This window comes from Lycorma delicatula, chromosome 1 (assembly GCF_047948215.1).
Source record: "Lycorma delicatula isolate Av1 chromosome 1, ASM4794821v1, whole genome shotgun sequence".
NCBI classification, from domain to species: Eukaryota; Metazoa; Arthropoda; class Insecta; order Hemiptera; family Fulgoridae; genus Lycorma; species Lycorma delicatula.
In genome coordinates this window covers 160,744,217-160,771,586 of record NC_134455.1, presented here as the reverse complement: position 1 = coordinate 160,771,586, position 27,370 = coordinate 160,744,217, and the positions used below count along the sequence as shown (strand labels likewise).

Below are 27,370 nucleotides of genomic sequence, written 5' to 3'. Positions count from 1 at the left end.
TTTTAATTATTTAAATCCTTTCTTTCTTCTAATAATGATTTATGTCTAACTATTTTAGTTCTGAATGCTATTAAGAATGTATTACACATGATGAAAGTAACATCATGTTATTTATCATCTGTTATTCATCATATGTTACTTTCATCATGGTATTACAAATTAAGTTATTACTATTACTAGGTTAACAAGAAAAGTTAGTTAATTAAATTTTAAATTGTTAATAAGTTTTAGATGACTAAATCATACTAAAAACACATGTGTGGTCTGTAGCAGTTAAAAATAAATAAAATTTTTATATTTTTCAGGTAGCTAAATGAATCATTGGCAGATGGAAGGTACAGTTACAAATACAAAGAAATCATGCGAATTGCTTGGACTAGACCTCGTGGTGTTTTAATCAGATGTCAAGAAAAACTAATGAAAATTTAAATTACTTTATACAGTCATCCTTTACTGCGCCCTGTTTGTTTGGTATAAAAATATAACCACAAAATGTAATTGTGACGGATAAAATAATATTGGATTATCTAGGGTAGTTTAATTTTTACAAAAAGGTTATACGGCACCATTGTATGTTGGCAATATGTTTAATTTGGAGGCAAATGACAACAGCCATTCCCGGTAATGTCCTTTCTTTGTGTGACGTGAGGAAGGGAATTGGGAGTTATGTGTTCCTGAAATGAAGCGCGGTATTAAAGTAAGTACGACTTTGCTAATTTTTTATTTATTGTCTGCTATTCGGGAAAGCTTGCGTATTGTATCTATCTTAATCTACAGCTTATTTTGAGAACAAAGGAGTTTTGTTTAGCTGACGCATAGTTTTGTAGCTGTAAGGATGGCAGATATTAATTAATGTTGGTTTTATTATTTTATTTGGTGGAATTTACCTATTCATTATTTCTTATTTCAGTCAGGAGTTGTAGTGATTCATTTTCAAATAATGAATGTTAATAGGACTGTGAGCCATATTAATATTACTGATTTGTTCGTGTAAATATATCAGCGGCATAACCTTAACTAATTTTTTGCTATTATTTTATTAACAATAGGTTAAAATGTTTTAATTGTTGTTTAATAGAAATATTTCTAAATTGTATGAGTGTCGTTTACAGTATTTTGATTTCCATCTAGTTATGGAGTGGCGTTACGCTCTGATAAGTTGTTTTTGACGTAAGTGTGGAATAAACTTTTTTTGCGAACTTGTGTATTGAAATCATTGTGAGTCGAACAGTTTAAATTTATATTATAGTTGTGTATAGTTAATTAAGAATTGACCATTATTATTGCTTCGTTATTATTCATATATCTTTTCTGTTAGCCCGCTGGGCTGGTCTAGGGGTTAACTCTTCGCAAATCAGTTAACATCTGATTTTCGAAGTTTAATGTCCTGAGATTCAAAACGTAGTAAAAGTTAGTTGCTTTTATACAGATATGAATACTAGACAGTGGATACTGATGTATTTTGTTGGTTGGGGTTCAATTAACCATACATTTCGGGAATGGTCGTCCCGATTGTACAAGACTACACCTTTTTTTACATGTTACATATAATCCTCATTTAATTAAATGGATTTCATTAGATTTAAATTTTAATTTATGGTGGGTGGGGTGGTGGGTTGCTTATTGTTCACTAATTAATAGATTGCAACTTACACTAAGAAAATAGATTATCTTTTACATGCCAACCATTCATAGACTGCCATTTTTACTTTTCATTAGAAAAATGTTGGCAGTGTGAAAGTGTTTGCTGAATGCTGGTAGAATTTGCAGAAGATAAATTGTTAGTCCTATTACTGTGTAGTTGTACTTGTAACATTTAAAGTTACTGTTTTTTTTTGTGTTCAGTCATTTGACTGGTTTGGTGCAGCTCTCCAAGATTCCCTATCTAGTGCTAGTCGTTTCATTTAAACGTATACCCTCTACATCCTACATCCCTAACAAGTTACTATTATAATTTCAATAAAAAAAAAAAAAAAACCATGTGAGCCGGTATATTTTTTGTATTTAAATTATATTCCTTTCAAAGTTTTTTAATATTGTGTAAATGCAGTGATCTGTTTGAAGGAATTACTCGCTTGATTATGGCAATAATCTGTATGTTTTCCCTGTTATAGTGTAAAGTTCACTATTATTAAAGATAGGTGTAATTTATTTCCTCCGAACAAACATTCACACATCATTAGCAGCTATGCAGTTATCAATAACTGCTGAGTTTAAAATTTAATAATTCTAAATAAAATCAAGCCTATTTCCTGTTTTTATTTTTTTTATTGCATAATTATTTTTGTATTGATCTATATTTCATTTCATTTCTGAAATTTGACTTAAAAATCTTATGAAAAACTAAAGGAAAGTATCCTTTACTGAGCTACTTTTTAAACCATTCTTGACTATGTTAGTGTGAAATGGTAAGAAACAAAAAAATAGTTTTAAACATCTGATTAACTGAATTGGAATACATTTGAAAATGGTTTTCCAGTTGTCAGCAATTCTTAAAGAAATTTAGGTGTTTCAGTTATAAATGTAATTTAAGAATATATATTTTGTAATGCATGAAGTATGTACGTCTGAAAATGATGTATTATATATTTTTCACCAGTAATGGGTTACATCAGTTAGTGATATGAAAGAAGCTGGTTCAGTGCCTTGTGTTCTTAGTAGTGGTCCACAGTAGCATTTTAATTCTATACTGTCTGAACAAAATTGTCTTTTTCAAAGGGAATAAATCCTACACTTTTCTGATTAACTAATTTTGGTTATCCTGAATTTTGTGTTTAAATTTAATTTATGTTATAGACATATATGTATGAATATTTTTTTCAGATTTTTTAGTTACATTATAGCTGGTTAATTCTTAAATATGCATACTGACAATTATGTTAATAATTGTTAAGTTTTTTTGGGTGAGATAATGAGTAAGAAAATCTACAGTAGTTAATAATAAACCTGTATGGATTATAATATATTTATAAGTAAATTTTGAATAATATATTTTTATGTTCTTGTATTTTTTACTCTTTTATGGTTTATTTTAGACGTAAAATAATACTTAATTACTAAAACATTTTGTTGGCCTAATCTTAAATGTTAGTGTAATTCTTAAAGTGCCCTTAGTTGAGAATGAGTACTAAATATGAAGATTACAGAAATAGAGTTATTCAGTAAAGAAAAGAATCCGAAATTAGAGTTAATTTGTTTCGAAAGTTATGTTGTGAATGCATACAAATCAGTTAGTTTTAATGTGCTGAATCACTTTAATAATGACACTACACTCAACAAAATAGTAAGTTATTTATTTACATAGTAACAACAGGCTAACACCTTACAGTTACTAGATGATAAATGAATTTTATAGTTTATGAAAAATGTCATGCCTGCTTGTGATCTGTTATTTATAAGGGCCCTATGAACTTAGATCTACTTGGTCATAGAGCTGGACCTAAATATTACTTAAAAAGTAATGTTTATTGTATTTTAATACATGCAAAAAACAATATCTAATTTTTAATTTGTCCAATTTGTTATTCTTGTATTTTAGGTCTAAAAATTGTTTAATTAAACCATCCAGTTGAATAGCAGTTATTCAGTTCTGGTTTTGTAAGATAATATTTTTGTGGAAAGGTTTTTGTCAAATTAAGAAGTTGTTCACAAATTATGCTATACAGGAAAAACCTGGTAATGAAAATATGAGTACAATCAAAAGAAAGAAGTTATGTAAAGATATTGAGAATATAAAAATAATAAGTAACTTTATAATTACATTAGTCAATACAAAATTTGTGTTACACAACATAGAACATATTACTTGCTACATAACATGTTACATAAACATATAATGTGTTATACAACTTTTCTCACTGTAACTTAGGGTGTTTAAAATATGCTATTGAAATTGCGTAACCACACAAAGTTTTTATATAAATTGTAAATTAAAAAAAAAAATTGTCAATTAAGAATGGTTTCTGTATTTTTATTTAAAATAATATGCATACAAACATAATAAGAAAAAAAATATATATATATTGTATCTTGAGAAATAGACACAAACATGGTAGGTATGAAGACAGATATCTGTTGTTGCCTACTACAGAGCTTAAAATCTTACTCTGTCTAGCTTCACATATTTATTTATACTGTGTGTTGTGTTTCACATAGTTGTTAGCATTTTGCTATATTTTCATCAATTCTTTACAATAGAAAAGTGATTTTTCTTATTTTTATTTGCTACAATATGGCTTCTGTAAAAGTTTGTGAATTAAATCATCTAGACAATACTTTTGTCTGTGGTAAATTTACACCTAAATCTCAATGAAAGACTCTTTCTGGATTGATAAAAACAGCTCAGATTTTATTTTAATTGTGGACTTGGGGATCGCGATAGAATCTGAGCGTCTCATGTTATTTTCATATCATGCTCAGTAACTAACTGAATGCTTGAAGGGGAAACGTCTTAACATGTGTTGTAGGACCACATCACAGACTGCTACTTTTGTATAAAAAATAGATTTAAGATTTTCATCAAAAATAAAAAGTTCATAAAATATGCAGATGTATCCTCTGCTCTAAAGCCAGTACCAGACGAACAGGAGTTACCTAACCATCATCTAATCTTACATTGCTAGAAGAACAGTCTGAAAATGAAGCAGATGATAAAGAGGACGATGTAGAATTTCTTCCTGTTTCTGATGAGAAATTTCTGCATCTAATTCAACAACATGAACTTAATTTAGTCACGGTTTAAAGTTATCAAAGCAGCAAGCCAAACTTCTAGGGTCTAGACTGCAACAGTGGAATCTTTTAGTAGAAAAAACAAAAGTTACTGCGTTTATAACATGAAATAACACTTTTAACTTGTTTAACTATGAAAAATTCATTGTGTATTTGTACTGATGTTGATGGCCTGATAAAAGAGCTTGGAATTAAGCATATGCCTGAAGAATGACATCTTTTTTTTCACTCCTCTAAAGTTAGCATGAAAGCAGTTTTATTGCATAATGGTAATAAACAGCCATCATTCCAGTAGCTCATGCAGTCGACATGAAAGCAATATATGAAACTGTGGCATCAATATTAGACGCAATGTAATACAAAGAGCATATGCGGCAAGTTTGTATTGATCTGAAAGTTGTTGTGTTACTTGGTTTATAAGGTGGGTTTATGAAATATTGTAGTTTTCTTTGTCTTTGGGATAGTTGTGAGAGATAAACTGATGGACAGGTGGAACAGTTAAATAGTTATTCCTGTACAAAAAGATCTCATATAGCTCTGTATACTTACATAGTATGCTGTACATTGTCAGAGTTGTTCAGGATAGTTAATAGCGTGGTAAGCCAGTAAGCCACAGCAAAACACTCCCCACTATACCAAGTTAAAGAACTGGCCATTGCGACAGAACTTCATGGCTGGTGAAAAAAATGTAAGCATTTATCATTCATTGAGAATGATAAAATCATCCTGCCATCTGTTCACAGACTCATTAAAAATTTTGTAAAGGTACTAGACAAAGGTGGATCAAGATTTAATCATTTTTAAAATAAGTTTTCCTAAGTTGAGTGATGGTAAGCTCAAGGAGGATATATTTATCGTCTGCAAATCAAGAAACTGCTTAAGGACTCAACCTTTGATGATAAACTTAACGATTGTGAACTAGCTGCATAGAAGTTCTTCAAAGATGGTGGTGGTTTTTTTTAGGCAACAGAAAAGATGAAAGTTATATTTTTTTTTTTTGTTAATAAGCTGTTAGAAAACTACAAATGTTTAGTATGTAGTACGTCACTAAAAATTCATTTCCTACAACTCCTATTGACTTTTTACCTGAAAATTGTGACTCTGTCTGTGATTAGCAAGGGGAGCATTACTATCAGGATATTCTGACCATGAAGCATTGGTACCAAGGGAGATGGGATCCTGGAATGATAGGTGACTTGTTGGTTTTTTAGAGAACTGACTAACATTGGTCAATCAAAAAAGTTTGTTGACCTTTAAACAATTAAATGTGAGACAATTCCAATGATTTAGACTTTTTAAAACTGTTATTTTAAAAACATTTCCAATGATTTAGACTTTTAGATACTAAAATTGTATTAATGTGTTTCAATTTAACTGTGTTTGAATAAATAAAAACTTAGTTGTTTTAAACAAATTTTAAATGAATACACATAAATAATAATTTTTTAAAAATATTGATTTTGCAGCGATTATGCATTTATTGGTAAATAAATCATATGTATCTAAAATACTTGACATATTACACAGATTCTTATAACGGTTTTGAATTCAGCACCCTTTCCTTTTTTTCTTTTTCCTGTTTAGCCTCCGGTAACTACCGTTTAGATAATTCTTCAGAGGATGATATGTATGAGTGTAAATGAAGTGTTAGTCTTGTACATTCTCAGTTCGACCGTTCCTGAGATGTGTGGTTAATTGAAGCCCAACCACCAAAGAACACTGGTATCCACGATCTAGTATTCAAATCCATGTAAAAATATCTGGCTTTACTAGGACTTGAACGCTGTAACTCTCGACTTCCAAATCAGCTGATTTGGGAAGACGCGTTAACCACTAGACCAACCCGGTGGGTTGAATTCAGCACCCCAAAGTTAACTAAAATCACCATGTATTTTAGATACACGAAAAAAGATTCTTTTTGTTGATTATTCTTATTGATTTGTGGGAAATAAATCTTGGAAGAAAGATTTGTATTTACTCTGATGCTTGTGAATTACATTACAATATATAAATTGTCATTTCAAAATTATGAAATTTATAAAAAAATTTGAAATTAAAGTTAAAATTGTTAAAGTAATTGTTATTAGAAGTAAAAGGTATTATAAAATTTTAGTTCTCTTCAGAAGAAATTAGTGCACAGAATTGAGAAACATCAAATTTAATTGATATAAAATTATTAATGCCAATCAACACCTTATTCAGAAGGGGCGAGGGTTCAAACCCTGGTTGTTTGTAGGCTTGGAGTTTTTTTTTCACTTGCTATAAGTTCATTTGTCATTATCAATAACTTTATTGGGTCTGGTATAATTATTTAACAAATAAATAAAAGTTAAATGCAAACAAAATCCATAAAAAAATGATTGTGTTTAAAAAACATGATGAAATTTTTGGAAAATACAAAATTCTGTAGAATAAACATAATGGTTGATGTAAAAATTGACAGTACATTTTATGTACTAAATACCCAGAGCAGTAAAGAAGAAACCAGTATATTTGAATTAAAAATGTTAAAAATATTTTCAGGTCATGTCTGTACTAAAGTTGAATTGTTGGTTTGGAAAGGAAACCTTGTGAAGGATGATTATGCTACTCGCCAACTCTTGAGTTGAGGAGAGGAAGAAACTTGCCTATTATGCAAATCTGTAAGCTAGTTTAATCAGCATTGATTTGTCTGATCCAACATGAATGTGTGTGTGTCTATTATGTGTATGAATGTATTTATTTTCAATTTTTTGAAGTTAATTTTGTTAAAATAAGATAGGATGTTTACATAGTTTAGGAGTTTCTAAAAATATGATTATAATTTACAAAGTGTGTGTAATTTTCTATCTTTTTTTTTTAATTAGACAAAATAGCTGGCACTTTGGAAGTTATGTTACATTTATGTAGTATGTTGAAGTTTTAGCAATGCTTTACCTCATCTGATGATTTTTTCTTTTTAGGTTATTTTTATGCCAAGTCTAATGATTCAGAGCCCTTAATTTTGATGTAGGAAATGAAATTTAAGACCATACCCATCCAGCTCATTGGCTGTCACTGAGTTTAAGATATTCTTGTTTTCTTTTATCTTTAATAGAAATAGTATTTTTACCTTTTATTTTGTTAAATAAACATTAAATATTAATTTCCTTTAATTGGTGTAATGCAGTATTTTTTACTTTTCTAAGTTTAAAGACAAGAAAATGCCTAAAACAATTTACTGAGCACATTACATGGGAAGGGACATAGTTTGCTTTTTATATCATAAAATTTAGAAGCAAGTTTTGACAGCATGTGGAAACAATGAAATTGGAAATAAACAATTGTGAATGTATCATCACTGAATCAAGTTTTAATTTTTATTAAACTAATAAATATTATGATATGTTTATGTTAGTATTTAGTTTTAGTAAGATGGTTGAGCTTCTCAGCCCTTACAGATTTGCTGGATTTCTGGTTCAGTATTGATCAACTTTAAAGTTACATTCTTGTCAAATACTAAGATGATTTCGGTATTTCGTTTTTATTTGAAAGAGCAATCGAAATCCTTTCTCAGAAATATAGGTTGTAGAAAACTTGTGTTATATTCAGTACTATTGAAAATTTCTCTTGGAGTTCATTTCTCACTGAAGGTGAGATCCACAATTGAGTCACACCAAAATCAATTGCATTTAAGCCCATTTTCACTTGAAAGTTTGATTTTTTTTTGGAAGGGGACTTGATATGATTATAAAGGCAGAAATTTCTTACAAAATTTATTTGGAAAATTAAGTTTCAAATTTGTTTCATAGTCCTGAAGTGGTCGCAGACACTTTCCAAAGACTCAGAATCAACAAACCTATCATTTTCCCCCAAAACTGATTCCAGTGTTAGAAAAGACTCAGATTGTCTTTTGTAATAAGTCGTTATTTTATGTATTTATTTTCATAGGCATTAAAGACAATTAAAAAATATCCCTTAAGGAAGGCAATTTAGTATATTTAGTTTTGAAAAAAAGTGTTTGTAATCATACTTTGTCAACAGGAAGTGATGAAAAATCAGAAGTATGTTTATTCACAAATAACAACTTTTGTGGCTTAATTGAAATAACCATGCTAATACTTGTTCTGCAAATTTAAGAACTAAGCAAAGGATTTATACGTATTCAAAATACTGATTTCAATACAGAATACTGTAAATATCTATTATTTAAAGATCAAGCCTCAAATTTATATAGCTTTATAGCATTCTTTTGCACAATTTTAAATTTTGTGGTATTCCTTTAGAGACCAATAGCCTTCTGTGTATGAAACAATTATCCAGTTCTTAACAAGAATCACTTCCTTATTTTAGGTACAACCCCACTATGCCTGTCTGTAAGGGTATGAGTTTTTTCTGTTTAGCTTCTGATAATTACCGTTCAGATATTACTTAGATAGATGAATGAGAATGATATGTATGAGTTTAAATGAAGTGTAGTCATGTATAGTCTCAGTTTGACCATTTCTGAGATGTGTGGTTAATTGAAACCCAATCACCAAAGAACACCAGTATCCATGATCTAGTATTCAAATCCATATAAAAATAACTGACTTTACTAGGACTTGAATGCTGGAACTCTCAACTTCCAAATCAGCTGATTTGGGAAGACACGTTTACCACTAGACCAACCCAGTGGTTTAGGGTATGAGTTCTACCTGAATAGAAGCATTCACATTTATCTCACATGACCCCTTTGATACTTGTCAGAGTACTAACATTGATAGACAAAAAAAAATGTAATGTTTCTTTAAGTGTGATACCATTTCTTGTATTGCATTTTTGCGTACATTACAGATATGTAAATACAATTTTTCTATCACACTTAGTTTTAAATAAATTACGCTTAAAAAAAAATATAGTTAAAATCAATAAAATTTAAAATTTTACATGTCCATACCTGTGTTAGAATGATTTGCTAATGCTTTTCACCTTGTGATATAAGATGTGGCTTATTGGAATATAATTTAAAATCAAAATCATTGTTGTCTTCTTCAGTATTGCCTAATTCTTCATTGCTGCTTTCGAAATGTATTGACAGGTGGCTCAGGAACTGGAATAATTTCACTGTGAGGTACATGCCTGATTGCAGATTGCAATGAAGGATATTTTACAGTTAGTTTAGATTTTTTAGAAATTCCATACACACTTGTTAAACAAAAGTAACAATCTGATCCTTTGGTTCATGCCAAACCATAGGTACACCAAATGGCAAAGCCTTCCGTGTATCTTTCAGCCATCCTCTTTAATATATGGAACAATTAGTGCATACTGTATGAGGAGCCCATGTCTTATCCTGATCATCAATTTTACACTGAAAGAACAAATGATACGCTTTTTTAATTAAAGGTGTAATATTTTTTCTATTTGATTTTACGGTAAACTCATCAGATACCTAACAAAAGTCATCTACTCATTTACAAAGTTTTGAAGCATTATGACACTGCACTGTTAACAAACTTAAAACAGCAATAAGACTGAACAAAATTAATTCATTCCTAAATCCAGCTTAATACAACAACACAGCTGTTTTTAGCTACATGTTTTGACCTGCACAGACATGATTAATCTTGTCCATGAAGGCTCACTCTTCAGTATTAGATATGATGTCATTATATGTGACTATGATATGATATAATTCTTTGTGCAATATTGTTTATTTATAGCTTACAAATTATATTAACAAAGTTAAACAATAAAAAATTAGCTAACAAAATAGAATATAGGAGCTTAAAATGCTAACTATTTGTTAAAAGATGAAAAAAGCCTGTAATTAAAATTAAAAAAATTTTCAAAAGTGGTGGGTTTTAGAAAGATTCTGAGTTCATATTCGTTTTCAGCATCAAAAAAGAGATTAAAATCATGTATCTCATGTTAGGAAACAAAAATTTTGTTTAAAATTATGTTTTATCAAAAATAAATGTAATTGTAAGGAGTGTAAAAATGTTTCACCTCCATTGGTTGGGATGAGAAAATTCCCAACCAATGGATTAATTGGTGAGGGATCCATGGTCAATGGATTCATGGTGATAATATGGAACGCATATTATCACCATGAATCTTATCATTTACAAATCATAATAGCATATTAATTGTGCATCATTTGTAACATCAGTAGTCTTTTGACTGTATGCAACATATAATAATAGCTCTTCGTAATTCATTTTAATATTGAGATTTAGTTTCATATGTTCCATACATTTAATTTTGTGACTGATATTGTTATTTGAAAGGGGAATCATATTAGGATGTTTTAATTACTCTGCTTGACATAATTTTTATTGTTGGAGAGAGTAAATTTGTCACAATAGAATTAATTTCCTTGTTTTCACCATATGCAAACTTAAAGAGATAAGAAGCACTGTGAAATTGGTTTATTTTTCACATCACAATGCTTCGTTAATAAATATTGATATAGTTTCAGACTTTTATACACTATTCAACTTTTGACAACACTTTATAACACATTTAGGTTTCTGATCATTTTTATCAACTCAGTTTAACACAAATTTAAAATATCTCATATTTTGTACTGTAGTTATCTTTGAATTTTGTTTCTTTGACTGATTGTATCAGATTTACTCACAGTTTTGAGTTACAACATATGTATCACAGTTAAGAGTTAATGTAACTATTTCATTTGCTTTTTTGTTTTCAAAGCACCGTTGGAGGTCAATAATTAATATAAGCTTTTTTTTTTGTCTTCAGTCATTTGACTGGTTTGATGCAGCTCTCCAAGATTCCCTATCTAGTGCTAGTCGTTTCATTTCGGTATACCCTCTACATCCTACATCCCTAACAATTTGTTTTACATATTCCAAACGTGGCCTGCCTATACAATTTTTTCCTTCTACCTGTCCTTCCAATATTAAAGCGACTATTCCAGGATGCCTTAGTATGTGGCCTATAAGTCTGTCTCTTCTTTTAACTATATTTTTCCAAATGCTTCTTTCTTCGCAATTTGCCGCAATACCTCTTCATTTGTCACTTTATCCACCCATCTGATTTTTAACACTCTCCTATAGCATCACATTTCAAAAGCTTCTAATCTTTTCTTCTCAGATACTCCGATTGTCCAAGTTTCACTTCCATATAAAGCGACACTCCAAACATATACTTTCAAAAATCTTTTCCTGACATTTAAATTAATTTTTGATGTAAACAAATTATATTTCTTACTGAAGGCTCGTTTCGCTTGTGCTATTCGGCATTTTATAACGCTCCTGCTTCGTCCATCTTTAGTAATTCTACTTCCCAAATAACAAAATTCTTCTACCTCCATAATCTTTTCTCCTCCTATTTTCACATTCAGTGGTCGTTCTTTGTTATTTCTACTACATTTCATTACTTTTGTTTTGTTCTTGTTTATTTTCATGCGATAGTTCTTGCGTTCATCTTTGCCGTTCATTGTTTCTTCTAAATCCTTTTTACTCTCCGCTAGAATTACTATATCATTAGCAAATCGTAGCATCTTTATCTTTTCACCTTGTACTGTTACTCCGAATCTAAATTGTTCTTTAACATCATTAACTGCTAGTTCCATGTTAAGATTAAAAAGTAACGGAGATAGGGAACATCCTTGTCGGACTCCCTTTCTTATTACGGCTTCTTTCTTATGTTCTTCAATTATTACTGTTGCTGTTTGGTTTCTGTACATGTTAGCAATTGTTCTTCTATCTCTGTATTTGAACCCTAATTTTTTTAAAATGCTGAACATTTTATTCCAGTCTATGTTATCGAATGCCTTTTCTAGGTCTACAAACGCCAAGTATGTTGGTTTGTTTTTCTTTAATCTTCCTTCTACTATTAATCTGAGGCCTAAAATTGCTTCCCTTGTCCCTATACTTTTCCTGAAACCAAATTGGTCTTCTCCTAACACTTCTTCCACTCTCCTCTCAATTCTTCTGTATAGATTTCTACTTAAGATTTTTAATGCATGACTAGTTACACTAATTGTTCTGCATTCTTCACATTTATCTGCCCCTGCTTTCTTTTGTATCATTACTATAACACTTTTTTTGAAGTCTGACGGAAATTCCCCTTTTTCATAAATATTACACACCAGTTTGTATAATCTATCAATCGCTTCCTCACCTGCACTGCGCAGTAATTCTACAGGTATTCCGTCTATTCCAGGAGCCTTTCTGCCATTTAAATCTGTTAATGCTCTCTTAAATTAAGATCTCAATATTGTTTCTCCCATTTCATCCTCCTCAACTTCCTCTTCTTCCTCTATAACACCATTTTCTAATTCATTTCCTCCGTATAACTCCTCAATATATTCCACCCATCTATCGACTTTACCTTTCGTATTATATATTGGTGTACCATCTTTGTTTAACACATTATTAGATTTTAATTTATGTATCCCAAAATTTTCCTTAACTTTCCTGTATGCTCCATCTATTTTACCAATTTTCATTTCTCTTTCCACTTCTGAACACTTTTCTTTAATCCCCTCTTCTTTCGCCAGTTTGCACTTCCTGTTTATAGCATTTCTTAATTGCCGATAGTTCCTTTTACTTTCTTCATCACTAGCATTCTTATATTTTCTACGTTCATCCATCGGCTGCAATATACCGTCTGAAACCCAAGGTTTCTACCAGTTCTCTTTATTCCGCCTAAGTTTGCTTCTGCTGATTTAAGAATTTCCTTTTTAACATTCTCCCGTAATATAAGCTACAGTGTTATAATAAAAGTCCAATGATAAAACGTTTAATCAGTTACACTATATTTTATTAACTGACATGATAACATGGAAAACATCTACCACCAACAGCAGTAGAATATACTGAACAAATCATATTTGAATCATCAGTCAATAGTCGATATATTTTAATAAGCATAACTTAATATGTCAGTATGAATATTTACTTATCCATAACTAACACCATTCCCAATTCATTTTTCCATTATAAAAAAAATGTTTCTAAAAATATATAAAATCTGAAATAAATAAGAACTGATATGGTTTATACAAAATCACCTAGTGCTTGAAAGATATACTGATTCTTTATTGAAAGAGTTAACCTTCAATAATAAATAACAGTAAACAACGAACGGGTGAAAATTTGAATGGGTAACATGCATATTTCAAATCTGACAAAAATAAACATTGTTGTTCCCTTCACTCTTATATAATTCATTCTGCAGCTAGCAATGATAGGCACAGTTTTTCTCTGATCTTGAACTTTGTGAAGTGTTAGAGACTGTTAAGGAATAGTGGATGCTTGTCTTTATTTAAATGTCATGCTGTTTAGAAAGCTTGGCCTTTAAGTAGTTTGTTTCAACAATTTTTACTTGCTCAGTTTAATTTGTTTTGTTTGGTTAATTAAAAAATATATATTCATTTAAAGTCTGGCTGAAACAACCTATCCCATCACCACATCACCGTTTGAGAAGTCCTTATATAATTCATTTTTTCAGCAAACAATCATGGTGATCATCTTACATAAATTATATTTAACAAAAGCAAGAGATGTATAAATTATTTTAAGTAAAATAACTTTAATGAATTAAATTTTCTTTTGCCAAAAAAAAAAAACAAATGAAATATTGAATCATCTTGAAAATGAGGTTTGTATTTTTTTTATTCCAGTAACTTCTTTAAAACTGTGATATGTTGGATTTGAATTGCTTTAGTACTAAATGTAATGTTTGCTTTTGTTGTTACTATAACCTTGTCTGCAAAGTCCTCTTTACTATTTATTTTATAGTACCAGATGTAAATTTAAAACGACCACTTTTTCTTACATAAATTTCCATTAAGGTTTCTTATTTTTATATATTTGTTTGTTTTCTGTGTTTAACCTGTTTGTTTGTTGTCGTATGTATGAGGGTAAGTCAATTATTATCCACAATGTAGTTATAAATTTTATTGCAGTATAAATAGGAAACTTACATGTACATCATTTTTCAACATAGTCCCCTTGCATTTCAATGCACTTGGTCCATCGTTGCACAAACTTCCTGATGCCCTCATAAAAGAATGCTTTCATTTTAGCTGCGAGCCAGGAATGCACCACTTCTTTCACTGTTTTGTGCGAGGTAAATCGACGGCCCCTTAATGCCTCTTCGAGTGGACTAAACAAGTGGTAGTCAGAAGGGACAAGAACAGGACTATATGGAGGATGAGCCAGTACTTCAAAGTTGAGTTTCTGGAGCGTTTCAGCAGTGTGGGCAGCTGTATGTGGACGGGGATTGTCGTGCAACAACACAACACCTTTTGACAGCAGTCGTCGGCATTTGCTTTGAATTGCAGGCTTCAGCTTTGGCAGTAAGCATCTCACTGTAACGCGCACTGTTTATTATATCGTGCCCCTTTTCTCATAATGTTCCAGTACTGGGCCTTGTGAGTGCCAAAAAATCTTAAGCATCAGTTTTCCTGCGGACGGCTGGGTCTTGAACTTTTTTTTTGCTGGGCGAATCTGGATGTTTTCATTCCATACTCTGCCATTTACTCTCTGGCTCGTAATGACTGATCCATGTTTCATCACCGTGAAGATTCTGTCAAAGAAGATGTACTGTAGCGATCCAAATGTTTTTGGCAGATGTCCAAGCGTGCTTGTTTATGCAACTGTGAGTTGTTTTGGGACCCATCTTGCACAGACTTTATGAAACCCAAGTCTGTTGTGGATGATTTCATAGGCACAACCGTAACTAATTTGCAGACGATGTGCCACATCATCAATAGTTACTCATCTGTCTAAGAAAACCATGTCACGTGCACGCTCAATGTTTTCCTCATTTGTGGTGGTAAATGGTCGTTCGGCTCCTTCGTCGTGCATAACACTTGTGCGACCATTTTTGAATTTTTTTATCCATTCATAGACAGTACGTTGCAGGAACACACTGTTCCTGTACTGTATCGAAAGTCTTTGATGAATGCCCTTGATACACCTTCCAACCACAAAAAACGTATCACTGAATGTTGCTATTTTCTTTTTTTTTGCTGCGAACAGAAAGCGGAGCAGCTACGGTTAATGGCAGGGCAGCAATAATGGATCTAACCTAGCAGCATCAAACCGGCACAGACATAACAATTAAACCACGCATGTGTCATCTATGCAACACGACACTACTACCAACATAAACAAAAATATAACTAAATTGCAGATAATAATTGACTTACCCTCATACTACTCTATTCTCAAATGTCAGTGTCATTTACCATGTTTTTATCAGAAGTAAAGTTGTAAAATAGTTAGTTTAGGAAAGCATTTTAACTTTAAATATATAAGTTCTAATGTGTATGTAGTGGAATTAGTGGGTGCCACTAATGCCACGTATGCATTAGTGTGCGTGCACACAAGTGTGTGTGGGGGATGGGGACATGCATACAATTTCATATGTGTCTGTGTTTGATAATAAATGCTAAGAAATGTTGATGGCTGTTAGACATGCACTTTTGAATGCAATCCAAGAATGTCCAGTGTCTTTAGTATCAGAAATTTTCACTCTTATATTAACTATAGACTTGTTTTAGCTTCACTTTTGATTGCAAAAGGCTACACATTCACAATTTTATTTGATTTTGAATGCTGTTTTTGGCAAATAATCATGTTATTTCTCTAAAATCAAAATAAGGTCCTAGTAGCTTTAATGGTTTTGGAAAGTGAAAGAAAGAGGCTAAAGAACAGGAAACTGGGCAAATTTGTTTCATTGAAAGAAACATATTCAGCCACATGGGTTCAATTTGAGAGTTAACAGAAAGTTTCTTGAAAATCTTTAAAAATTATTTATGGATGAAAGATGATGCTTTCATTATACTGTTCCTAACAATCAAACATATTTTGATGCGGTACACGTATAAGTAAGACTATTATGATAAAAAAGCATTTAATAGTGAAGTTACAAATGCTGGTTTTGTGGTATTTAAAGGAACCGTTTAAATTTTCTGCAACTATATTTCTGCATATATAATTACTAAAATATGTATGATTATTCTATTTCAGGAATTAAAAGACATTACATGAAGGTAAGAAACATTTATTTATTGGTAAAGTAACGTAATTTTATTTATTAAACAAAATGTGAATATTAGGAACTAATAATTCATTATGGAAGATCAGTTAAGTGAAAATTCATCGGGAAAATAAGAGGGATGAGAAACTGTAATTCTGATTTTCATCAAAAACTGGTAGATTTTCAATGCTGTGTGGGCAGGTGTGATGAAGCAACCAGTCCTACAATTGCCACAATTTAAGTTGTTTTTTCTCACTACCTCACGTAGTTGAAGATAGAAGTATTGCTTTACTATGGTGCCCTGAGCAACATACTCTGTGAAAACGACTCCGGGTGTCTGAAACAGATCATCATCAACTTCACTTTTGATTTCACTTGCTGTGCTATTTTTGGTCTGGGAGATCAAGCTGCCTCTCTCACTGACTAGACTGCTGTTTTTTTCTGGGTCATCGCCATAAGACCAAGCAAGATTCATCCCCTGTTATGACTTGTGACAAAAAATCGGGGTCAGTTTGTGGCTGTTATTTCAGTTCGTGACACACTCAGACGATTCTCCCTGTGGTCATTGGATAGCAGCCATGGAACAAAATTTGCCGCAACACAAAATTCCAGTTATTTCTTCCTATTCATTGTTTTGTGACTATCAAACTTTATGGAATTGCATACTTTTTGAACAATTTTTTCTGTTCTGGGCATTTAGGGGCAACCTGAACAGAGTTCATCTTTTTTGGCTACTTCCTAACTCTGCAAACTACTTGCAAATTTTTGCCTGCCTTAGAGCTTCCTATTTTAGCTACAAGTGATTCGACAGCATCATGTTACTTGGTGGTGGTGGATGTGAACTATGAGTTTATTTACATTGATGTGGGAACAAAGGGTTGTATTTCTGATTGTGAAATAGAGAATAACTGTTTTTTTAATAATTCAGTTCATGTTGCACAAAAGGTTTCTTAAACCAGATTCACAAAACTGTGAGAAGGAAAAATTTGATAATAGACTTTCCTGAGTTGTGAGAGTTTTAGAAAATGCATTTGGTGTACTAATGTTAAGTTTTAAAGTGTATCCTACTTCCGTAAAGGTTTCATTGAAAAGATTTTATTACATTTTACGGGAATGTGTTATACAATTTTAATGACATTCTATAAAAGCACTTCTGTGCTTTCAAGTAGATTGGACCTGTGGCACAATTGGTAGCATCTCTGCCTTTCATCTGGAGGTCCCGGGTTTGAATCCCGGTCAGGCATGGCATTTTCACACACTACAAAAATTGTCATTCATCTCATCCTCTGAAGTAATAATACCTAACGGTCCTGGAGGTTACAAAAAAGAAAAGAAAAGTATATTGGACCATGAAGATATAAATGAATGTAAAATAATAAAAGGAGAATGTAGAAAAATTTATATCAATGGCCAATTTGCAAACAATTCATCTTCAAGGAAAGAAAAGTAGAAAAATCTGTAATAAAAAACTTTTGCAAAAAAATGACAACAGTAGGATATGTATATATATATGTAATAACAGTGTATATATTAATGTTTGAATTAGTGTGGAGTAATAATTATATAAACTAATCTAGTATATGAATGAAATTAATGAATTTGAACAAATGTAAAGAAAGTTGATGTCACATTTTATGAAAGATTTTTCCATATGTACTAAATTGTGTTTTGATTAATCTCAATCTAAGGGGCAGTTACAAAATTGTTCATCGATATTTACTGACCTCAAGTAAATAAGTCAAATGTCATACTGAAGATTAAAAAGGTTTGTCTGGACTGGCCCCACATTTTTTTGTTCTCTTCAATTCTTAAAAAATTTTTTTGTGAAACATCCATGAATGCATTAATTTTTTTTTATAACAATCTTTTTCTGTCCTAAGAAATGACAGTATGGCAAAATCAACTGATTTTTGCAGCACTTTGTAAAAATTTTCACCGGCATGTATTTTTCCTGTATTTTTTATTTACTTCCTTCTTAACTCTTGTCTATATTTGACTGATTAGGTTGACAAACAGTTAGTTAACTTGATAAATATGAAATTACAGTAGTTTTTAAAATACTAAACAAACAAATTTGCATCAACATACACTAGGAATGTTGAATGAATGAAGAACAAGTTGATATGCCTCATTCCACTCCATGTTTTTCCATTACCATAAGAAGCACCCACACACATACACTTGCATTAGACAATGAGAATGTTCAAACTTGCACTGCTGAGCTTGTGTATCTGTGGCAGTTGTTACTGTAAGTCATATCATTCTCCCTGCAGCTTCTTTAGAAAAGGTCGAAGAACATTTCCTATGTAAAAAATAATCATAATATAAATAAATTAATAAAAATCACTATACTGTTATAAAAATCAGTTACGATGTAGTGGATTTTTATATGTATAAAAATTAAAAAATTATTTTTAAGGACATAGTGCTATCCTTAAAGACATTTTATATTCTGTAAGTAAGTTTGAAGTTCAATTGTTTCAGAGTTAATTTGGTTTGGAGTTTTTCATTGCTTGTTTTAAAATTCTGGAATTACTCCTTATTAAAAAGCCAGAAATTTAGTTAGAAGTTACATGTTCATTGCCTTGTTGCCATTACTGTCACATATTTTGGAGAGGATAGTACTGATTAGTATTCCAATTAATGGGTAATAATATATAATAAAAAGCTGAAAATATAAAAAAAAGATGTATTCCAGTACATTATTTTTGATAAATTAAAAAGTTACACAGAACATAATTTACAGTGTATTAGTAAAAAAATAGATGCAGTATATGTTACAAAAAATTCAGTTAGAAAATTTTGTAATAAAGATTGAAATTTACAAAAATCATTTGACAGAAATTAGAATTTAATACCCTACTTTTTTAAAAAAAAGAAGTTATTGAAAAACTTTTTATTATAAAAACTTATTAAAAACACTCTAAAAAGAAATTAAGTTAAGATACTGTAAATTATAAAAAATATAATTTCTTAAAAATTGTAAAAATCAAAGAAATGACTGAATATCAAAGAAATCAAAGAAATGTTTAATAGAATATTTCAGTATTCAAAACATACATTTAAAAACTATTTTTAAAAAAATCTGTACTAGTTTTAATGCTTATCTTTGTAACGAGCTGCAAGATCATGTAATTGCAAGTATAATTACGTGATTGTATTAAAACAATCATGATCTTTTACTAGAATTTGACCTGAAATTGGCTCACCAAGGAATCACTTCACCAGAAAAGTACACAATTCACTCCTTTTTTTGATACTTTCTTCATTGTTTTCCTGCAAAAGCTTTGTTCTTTTTCAAGTTGTGACAATTCATGTAGGTGTCTCCATTTTTCTGAATGTTTGAAATAGTTTATGTTCGTATGGTTGATCTGTCTGATACACCATTTTTCAGGTTTTGTAAATTTTCTACTTATACTTTCATTGTTAAAAAACAACTAGTTTTCGTTTTGTGCAGACATTACATAAACAACCCTTATGATATCGACACGTATGTTAACAGCACTTGAGTTTAATTTTGTGTATGGGATCAATGAATTGTAGAGGTTTAACAGTATAGGTGTAAAGTATCGCAGTGAGTAAAACTTTGAATTCATCATGACATCATGAAAATTATGCAGCCTATCTGTGTAAAAATTAATTATAAAACTTAGTTAAGACAAAGGATACAGTAATGATGTCATTGTTTTGACCTACTGTATACTCACGCAGAATAAAAACAAATATAATTACATTACAGTTTATGTTTGGCTAATTAATGTGATTCTATCAATCTTTTCAGATGTTAATTTTATAATTAGTTTATAACAGTTCTAAAAAATTTATATTTGTTTTGTGCTGTATACGAATTGAAAAAAGTCAATTAACAACCCAGTAAAAACTAATATCAAAATTAATTTTATGTTGAATTTAGCACTACATAATTTAATTGATTAAATGATTTTTTGTAAGTATTTTATTTAGTTTCTAGTAATGCAATTTTACTTCTTTGTTTTTAGTTGTAAATTATTTTAGTAATAAAAGGTATGTGTTTGTAAACTTATATTCTATAAGTTTCCCAAATCCCTGTGACCTCTGAGAGGTCACAGGGATTTGGGACAAATAGAGGTCGAGGTCGACCAAGAATCAGAAAAAATGATGGCCAATCTTTGCTTTTGAACTAAGACTGATACTGCATTAAAAAATATGTTGACGTTTGGTGTTGGAAATGTGCAGTACACTAGTCCTAGAATACAGAATGAAATAATTGAAGTGTGCAATGACCTGATTGTTCGAAATCTCATGAAAGAACTTAATGCCTTCAGTTGCTTCTCTATTCTCGCCGATGAGAAGTCAGACATATCAGGCTTAGAACAGTTACCACTGTGTGTTCATTATGTTGATAGAGAAAATTTCTCATTGTACAGGAAAACTGTACAATTTGTTACCATTATATGAAGTGACCGGAGAAGGAATCGCAATGGTGATATTGAATAAGTTGCGTTCATTAAATGTAAACAAATAAGATTCGTGGTCAAGAGTATGATAGAGCTATGTCCATGTCAGGAAAAGTAAACAGACCAGGTACATACAAAGGAAATTTCCATCAGTTTTATATGTCCACTGCTCAGCACACAGCTTCAACTTAGCTGTATCCAGTGCTTGTGAAGTAACTACCATTAGAAACTGTATAGGTACAATATCAAGTCTGTACGGAATTTCTTAATACCTCTAAAAGGCAACATGTTTCAAAATCTGCGATAAGTGAAATGGAAACTGTAACTTCACGCCATGAAAAACTGGTTAACTTAGTGCAACATGTTGGTTGGAAAGGTATAATTCCATGGCTGTGGTTGTGGAATTGTATGATCCTATTATTGCAACCCTTCAAAGCATATCAAAATGAAATGACAAAGATCCTCATCCTCACAAGCAAATTTACTTTTATGTGCTTTACTGACTGTCAGTTTGTGATATTGCTGTTTTGTATAGAATAAGAGACTGTTCTCTTTAAGTCTCCCATTGTGTAAATTCCTGCAGAATTCAAATGTTGATCTAGTGGAAGCAGTAAACCTTGCTGAAAATATTAACAGTGAAATGAAATGTACACGCAAAAATGTTGATGAATTTTCTAAAATTTTCATTTGTGCTTCTGAAGTCTTGATTAGGTTGGAGTCCTCCATTCAAATCTCTCGTATGGCAGTACGAGCAAAAATCCGTGTAAACTTGGACTTATCAGTTACGCCAGAACTTTACTTCTGTGTTTACTTGTATTCTATTTCTGGATATCTTCATATCCCAACTAGATTTGCATTTCTTGAAACAAGGAAATATTGAAGGGCTTTCAGTGCCTTTTACCTATGAACTTAAGATGGCCCCAGCCATCTTAAGTTTCTGCTTTCACTTTGCTCACAGAATTCTACGCCAGAGACATAAGAAGTGGTTGCCAGGAAGACCTGACCAACGAATTAAAATTATGGTACAGAAAAATTGCACGTCTTGAAAAGGGAGACCAACTGAAAACAGCCATAGATGGGTTAACTATGAGGAATCCTAACATAATGCCAAATATATTGACTTTGTTAGAAATATTAGCTGCACTCCCAGTGTCCACATGTACAAATGAACAATGTTTTTCTTTTCAACATTATGCCATCTAAAAACATATTTGTGTAATTCTACTGGAAATACACGTTTAATGGATTAGCAGTCTTCAACGTACATAGAAACTACTCTCCAACTGCAGAAGATGTGTTAAATGAATTAATGCAAAAGAAACGTTGTTTGGACATTGTATTGATAATACTGAAATTTCAGAATGTAGTAACATAATATACCTTAGGCTACGTACATTATAAATACTATATTAATTTACCAGTACTCTTTTTAAACAATGATATTTCAAAATAATAATACACTTTAGTAGAGTACTGATCTGAACGTTTAAAACAACTGCATTTAATTTTTTATTCAAATTCCTTTACAGAATGTTGATTCATCAGTGCCAGTTTCAGTGAGTTCCATTTTGACATGTGTTTAATTAAATTTATTTCATTGCTTCCATGGATGTTATATGTTAGGTAAGTGTCTTACCTGTTGTATACAAGTAACCGTTGACTAAAATATATGAGTATTGTGTAGCCTAAGTGTAATAATGGCATGTGGCACTGGCACAAGTATTTTTATTATACAAAATGAAATAGATGTAAAAAAATATGTTAGCCTAAGGCTGTGAAAAATGATAGAAGATTTTATTAGGGTATTTATGAATGTGTTATATTCACACATTGTAAAATAAATTTATTGTAACATGATATAATAATAATAAAATAACACAAAATTTAAAACACTGATGTCAATTGTAAACAGTTTTAATAATAACAAAATTCTGTGTTCGCCACTGCTATATAGTAATTTGTATTTTATTTACATCAAAACATCCTGAATGTGGTGAAAATCCAATACGAATTATAAATATTCAGGATGAGTAATTGGGTAGAAAATAATTCAGGGAGACTTAATCCAGGTTGAATAAAAAATATTTTTGTGTCTCCATTGAAGACATTTCCGACGTTGTATTTTAACTGTACGTCCTATGCTTTTATATCTACAATATGTTTATAAAATCTCACAAGCTATAAAAACGTGCTTTATGTATTAAAATAAATTCTATTGTGGTGAGTTTTAAGAAATTTACTAAAAATTGAATTCCACAGTTTTTATAAAATTTTTAACTTGTGAATTTTCTTTGTTTGAAAAATGTAAAAAGTAAATTAATAAAACAATAAGTTGGTATTGTATCTGAGTTTGTAAAATTGTTTAATATACTTAAATGAGTACTACATTTTAACTTTTACTCCGTTTAATAAATAAATATATATTTAAAGTTTTTTTTATCATTTTTAGCTTTACATTTTAACAGAATGAAATATTTATGAAAATCATTTCATGTTGGCAAGTGTTTTAATAACCTTTAGTTTGTTTTTCTTCTTCCTTTTAGAATGATCTCCAGGCACTTTATAGATAATGCCTGTCTAAAGGAGCAGTTACTTCCATCTGCACAATTCTTCTTCTAGTTAAGTCTTTTCTGAATCCAGTCACTGTTAAGTAGTATTTTTCTTGTTAAATACTTGTTCTGTTTACTTTTAAAACACTGTTTTCAATTTCTGTGAAGTTGTATTCATTATCTTTATTTAGGAATTTTTTATTGCCAGCATTATTGATTTTACACATTTTCAACTTGCAGCCCAAGCCCATTAAAGACATTTTTTATATTTAATTTTTCAAATTTATGCCTATTAATCAAAATCTGCTTCTTCTTAAAAAAAAAAGAAATATTTTTGTAGCTGTTTTTTTTTTTTTTTAGCTGGTATTTGCAACTTTGCAATTGAGGATTACTCCCTGATATATCAGCCATAGTATTAAGAGGAGGCATAAAAAATATCTTTTGACATATGCACTGTAGCATTATCCAAGCAGCAGGATTTAAATCTGTTTTTTATTCTGTTTGAATTGTAACAGATGATTATAAAGTTAAAATGCATATTTCTGGGGTGTCAGCTTCATAAATTATGGAAGAGAAAAAATAAAATCATAAATATCAGTTTTTTAATTTTCAAGCTGCTATAGAATTGTAGTTTTGATGCATTAAAATTTATACACAGTATTACAAAGGTTGTCATTTTGTTAATTTTATTTGATGCGGTATTGTTCGAATAAATTTATTTATTTTTTCATCAACAGCGCTTGCATTTGTACTTCATGAATTGAAGGTAGCAGCTTATGGTGTCAGTTTACTTGTTCAGTTTAAAATTAGTTGAATTACAGGTTTAAAAATTGCTTTCATCGAATTCATCTGTTGTCAGTACATTTTAAAACTTTATTTTTGTAGATAATATTGGATTTTGTAGGATCTTGTTTATTAATCTGAAACACAAAATGTTGGTAATACGTGTTATTAAGAATACACATTCAAAACCCAAACTATGTATAAAGTACCAGTACACAATTTTTAAAGGAAATTAATTTCTTATAATGATGGATTTCATCTATTTTGAATCATCTTGTTTTTCCAAAAAACAAGGTGAGTAGACGGTATTTTACAGAAATTTGTATGGATTATTTTACTTAAGATTCATTTCCTTAGCCTGTTTAACTTTACAAATTTTAATGTTTAATTTTTTAAATTTAAAACAATGTATAATATACAGTAACTGCAGTATGGTGTACACTATTTAAAATAAGTTGTATAAACATGAACTTTTTATATTTTTAAATAAATAATATGAGAAAAACTCATGAAAAAGTATGAAATTAGTAGAAGATGTGAAATCCTTTCATTTTGCATTTTGATAGTATTGTCTATGTGCAACATGTATAAGTACATTTACTAGATTGGACGAGGATGTGTAAATGATTTATCCTTTATACAATTCAGCCCTCAAAAGGAGTATGCGTGGCTGGTAACTCCACCACCGTTGGCAGGTCTAATATTCGCCGATGGGAATGGAGTTACCGTTCTTGTATACTTAATGACTCCAGTGGTGTAAAATTTCTCCTTGATGGTGTTACCTGTCACAATGAATTGTAAAGAAGCGGGTTCATAGGTAAGATGAACTTCATTTATATTAACAGAAGGTTTATTTAATTACCTTAGCATAGTTGTGAAAAAAAATAAGATTATATATGTTACAATTTCTCCTCACTATTTATGTAATTTAAAAAAATTCTGTTAATTCTAGAGAACTTATGGAATGCAGAATGTTAAAAAAGGCATAGCTACTTTTTATTTTTTTGTAAATAATTTTGTAATTTAAATGTGTTTCAAATACCTTTGTGGGGTTAAGTAATTTTTTCATTGTTTAATTGTGATGCCTAATGCCCAATGGTTTTATTTACATTGATAAATATTCTTATTTTGTTTCACTTAAGATTTATTTGTGTACTTCTTTTCCAGGTTTTTCATTAAAACATCAGTTCAGGGAGAAAATGAGAAAGAATGTTGTTTGATAATAGATTGAGTAAAAATATAGCTGAAATTAAGGAGACGTCTATAGGACAAGTTATAGTTAATCTTTTAATTTGAGAACTAAGACGCAATACAGTACAAACTAGATTGCTCTGGTGGGTCAACATATCAGTGAAAGTTTAGAATCTGAGAAGGTAGCTTAAAATGCTTGTATTGTTTTAATGAGGATTTTTAATTTGTTCAGTAAATTATTTTTATTTGTGTAAATAAAAAGCTGTTTAAATCTGGTGAAGTAAAAGCAAAACCTTTCATCAATTCAGCCCATCCAATAATAAATGTAAAATGTAAATGTATTGTTATTTTCTAGCTAAATGGTCTTGAAAGTGCAAAAACGCCATAATATATAAAAAGCAATAATTCCTTAATGCGGTAGTCTAAATACCCTTATTTTCTCTTACCAGATCTAATTTTAAACAAGTTATAATAGGTAACAGGAAATTCAGATGTAGAGTTAGGTTGTAGCAATTGTTTCTGTTGTCGGATAATATTTATTAGTCATACCAATCAAATGCTAGTTTATTATTTAATGTAGATTTAAACAATGTAAAAAGGAGCAGTTGTTAATACATACACACTAATTAATAAATAAATATCACATTAAATAATTTTGTAATTTAAATGTGTTTTAATGCACCTGAGTAAAATATTTATAATTTTTTAATGTGTAACAGGAAAAAGAGAAAAATATGATAACTTTAATGAATTGTACTGTGTACTAAATTTTGCCAGAACAAGAATGGGAATATCTTTGCTATGAACATTGCAAGTATTGAACAAGTCATTGCTGTATACAGCTTTATGATGTTGAAGTATCATCTCTTAGGTCCAGTTAAAGATATTACGCATGAATAAATTTTTGCTAACCACTGCAGGCCAGATATTCTTCGAAGAAGTTATTAATTCTATTTTTCAGTATCTTATGTGAGTTTGGCGTATAAAAATCTGCTTTTGTTACTTTAATTATTTACTTCAAAGATAAATATTTTTTTATATTCATAATATCATAGTTACAAACATTTATTGACAGCAACAAAATAAAGTCAAAAGTTAACAGAAAAATCAGACTTAATAGATTACAACTTTTTTGATTGAGGCAAAGTCTTTGTTGAGGTTGATAAATTGCTTTTGGTTTGGCCAGAAATAGCAACACTATCAATTTAAAAGAAACAATTATACAAGCGACACATTACCATGTATACTTAATTTTTTAATATAAAAAATGTTGTACTTAAACAAAATTAAGACTGAATGTCTTGACTCATAATTATCTTAAAATTGCGTTCAGTGACAAAGTAACCTTCCATACTAGCGGTAAAGTTAATTGACATAATGTTCAGATATAGGGTGAGTGGAATCCATATTACAATGTAACATATATGCAACTTGCTTAAGGTAAATGGCTTTTTGTGCTGTAAGCTGTCAACAAAATTTATGGTCCTCTTTTATGCAGAGTCAACTGTAACTGGTATATTGCACCTGGACATACTTAAACATTCTTTAATGCCATAAGGATATGGGCACAGAATCATTTTCCAGCAAGATTGCCCACCACCACATTGTCATCATGCACTTGTCACGTATCTCAATAGCAGGGTTGAATTGGATTGGACATGGTAGAAAAATTTTCTGAACACTGATTTCTTCTGCCTAATTCAACTGCAGTGGAGTTCTCTG

At 30.4% G+C, this 27,370-nt stretch overlaps 1 long non-coding RNA gene across 1 annotated transcript; it reads left to right on the top strand.

Annotated features, from left to right (window-relative positions):
• Positions 1 to 336: 336 nt before the first annotated feature.
• On the top strand, positions 337 to 26,070 carry LOC142318209 (uncharacterized). The gene is made up of 5 exons (XR_012754849.1): positions 337 to 697; positions 7,252 to 7,370; positions 16,680 to 16,702; positions 22,655 to 22,748; positions 25,625 to 26,070. It is a non-coding gene; the product is annotated as an uncharacterized LOC142318209 (long non-coding RNA).
• Positions 26,071 to 27,370: the final 1,300 nt, after the last annotated feature.